Source organism: Rhagoletis zephyria, unplaced genomic scaffold (genome assembly GCF_001687245.7).
Source record: "Rhagoletis zephyria isolate East Lansing unplaced genomic scaffold, Rhagoletis_zephyria_1.1 Rzeph_scaffold_05048, whole genome shotgun sequence".
In the NCBI taxonomy this organism is placed as follows: domain Eukaryota; kingdom Metazoa; phylum Arthropoda; class Insecta; order Diptera; family Tephritidae; genus Rhagoletis; species Rhagoletis zephyria.
In genome coordinates, this window is record NW_016162131.1 from 9978 (window position 1) to 13460 (window position 3483).

Below are 3483 nucleotides of genomic sequence, written 5' to 3' on the forward strand. Positions count from 1 at the left end.
TTATAACTCAAACTAAAGTAATTTAAAGCCATCAAATCCATCAAATGAAATTAAATTTTAATTAAATCCGAAATTAAAATTAACAAGAAAAAGGCTTTCTCTTTATTTTTATTTGAAATACGCATGAAATTTATTTGCCAGTCCACATACTTATGATCGTAGAATATCTAATTTCTTACTACCCTAGGCGAATATTAATTCTATTATTGACTATTTGGAATTAACATCCTATACCTCTGACATGATTTACAATCGTCACCTCTTAGCACAGCTAAAGCTGCGTTTAGGTTATTTGAGGTTAGTTTTTAGTGGCTGCCGGTGATAAAATCGTCACAGTTTAGAGCCGTAGTGTATTACTGCATATGTATAATCGTTCGTATATTCCTGGATATTATGTTCGCACCTTAGCTTTTTACCGAATACCAAGTTCCCTTAACTATAGTGTGATACCGCCTGGCACCGAAGTTCTAATAACGGAAACTTTTATCTTCGTGTGGAAAGGAGAAAGCCTGCTTTGGTTGGGCTTAATCCAAATCTGTTTAGGTGCATTTTTCCAAAAAATTTCAGTGCTTATGGAAATTGACAACATAGTACATGTACTTAAAGGTCTTCTGCGTTTTCCACAGCCTCCTCTTCCTCTATGACTGACATAAGGATATTAAAAAGACTACCTATATGTAGGAGAGGAGATATGCTTTGTATCAGCTGCATATGTTCTATACGCGTGACACCAGTTGCGGATCGAGCCGTCTATACCGAGGAACACCACATACTGACGCTCAAAAAGTTTTGAAAGGGCGTCAGTAAAAAATTTTCAAAAATTGACGGTAGTTTGTAGCTACAACACACTTGCACTTAACCATATTAAATACGAATGGGCTACAAAACTGCATACCAGGATTATAAAAAAAAAGTTTGAAATTTTGATGAAAAATTTTTGATTTTTTTGTTAATTTTTTATTATTTTTTTTTTAATTTTCTACAAACTTATAAACTTCCGTTTATGTGATTTTTGTTAGAGAATGTTACAAAAAAAAAGAAATTGAATAGGAGGAAAGTAACCTTGATAAAAACGGGAAAAAATCATTGTTATTTTACTTTTCCGCGTTTGTACAACCCGCTGATGGATTTAAAATCGATACATTTTTGGAAACAAAAACCATGTGAATCCAATGTCCACACTTTGACAAAAATTTAAAAAAATCGACTTATAAAAAATTCTCGACCGACTCTTCTTATGGAAGAAAATTAGTGAGACTCTCAACAAAGAAAAATTCCAAAATCAACGTTATTTTGTAGCCTCTGCACACTTGCTCTTTATAATATGAAAATTTAATAGGCTATTAAACTGCATACACGAATTCTGAATAGTAAGTGTGATATTTTGATAAAACTTTGTTTTTTTTTTTTTTTTAATTTTTGCAAAAAGTTTGAAGCTTGGGCTGATATGGTTTTTGTTATAGAATAAACTATTTTTATATAACAGGTGTTTTTTGAAATTTTTTCGAACGATCTTGCGCATGTTTGAATGGCGAAAAGCGCAAAAATCCGTCAGCAAAAAAAATATTAAAAATCTTTTATAGACCAAAAATTTTATGGGCTATAATATAAAACTGCATACTGAAAAATGTTCTAAAAAGTTGGAAATTTTTATCCACAAATTGCTTGCATGTTTTAAAATTTTGTTAAGTATGAAATGGTTTTGGTTAAAGCATGAACAATATTTTTATAAAAGAAAAATAAGAACAAAACATTTTTGGTATTAAAAAGCAAAAAATTAACACTTGCTTGAGTCACTGTTCATAATTAAATATTGCCATTGTCAATTGTGAGTGGCAACTTAACAATGTAATGTCAACATAAACTCAAATGGCCTCAAAATATTAATTAAATTGAACTGCAAAACATAAAACTTTATTTGCTAGAAATTAAAATTTTAGCTCTTCCTCTCAGTAGCAGAAGGTTGAAGCGATTCTATCGTTTTTTTTTCATATAATTTAACATCCCAGCTACTAAGCATATAAATATTTTTTATGAGTAGAATAAAATGCGCATTAAACAGACGCTCCTAACCATGTTTGGCACACTTGCATACGCTGAGAGTGGTGTTGACCTATTTCAAACCTTCTGAGCGTTGTATTAATTTGGGTGTGTGCTGCACATGAAGGTTGCTGTATCGTGGTTACTAAACCTCTGAATGACTTTGGATAACTTTTTATACATACATACATAAATATGAATGTATTTATGTAAGTGTGTATGCTATTTACTATGATTATTTGTCACCTGAAAAAACCTGTGTTTAATTCATTGTCCCATCTCTTCAATATAATTGAGGCATTGGGAAAATCAATATTTAGTTTAGTAAAAATGCAGTGGTAGAAGCTCAATAAATACATATGTATGTACATATATACACTAGGCGACATATGAAAGTGTACACTAATTGTTCTAATATAATATTCACAATAGCAGCCGAAAGCCTCCGTTGCTAGCGCTGCGTTTCTTTTTAGTTTATTTAATAATTTTATTATTATTTAAGCTTTTCTGCATATTTTCTATGGAAATTGCTGAGGCACTCACACGTAATTGTAATTAAAAAACTAAATAATTAACTGCCAATTTGAAAATCTGACCAAAATGACATTAAAAAGAAAAGAAAAATAAAGAGAAATTTCAATAAAGTCACATAATCTACCAATTATTATAAATAAGCTACGTTTTTACGCGCAGCTATATCCGCAGTTCAATTACCTTTCCCCCAATTTTTGTTTTACAGATTTACAACAGCCGCAGTCGTGTGCAGAAGGAGCTGTGCATTTCAAAAGATGTAAGTATGTACATTCACAGCCAAATACATAGCAATACATATCTATCTACATATGTATAAACATACTATGTGGTCGCAGGTGTGCGCGCAAAAAAAAAAATAAACTAAAACGAAAGACTCAAACAGCAAACTCGGCAACGTTTCAATCACGTTTCTCATGCACATCACGTACCAAATGAGTTTAACAGACGAAATGAGGCGCAGATTTTAAAATATTTTCTCCTCCCAATATCATTACTATTATTCTACGTTATAGAATTTTGCAAACTTGAAAGTACACACAGTAAGAGATTGACTTTATTGATCGCATGATTCAAGTGCAAGAGCATTGAGAAAAAAAAACAACAACAACAACAACACACGTTAATTGTAGGCCTAATAAAGGTGGCAAAAAATACTTAAACAAATGAGCTTTGTAAACAATGCAAAAACAAGTTTGTACAGTGTAACAGTGTTTATTTGTTATACAATTTAAATATTTGCACGTGTGTAAAAACAACGCAAACAACGATGTACACTAGGCGACAAATGAAAGTCTACATTTTGTTCTAATATAATATGCACAATTATTTTCATGAAAAATTTTTTGCATTTATTATTTATGAAAATATAGTTTCACACTTTATATAAATTTTTTATTCTATTATTTTATA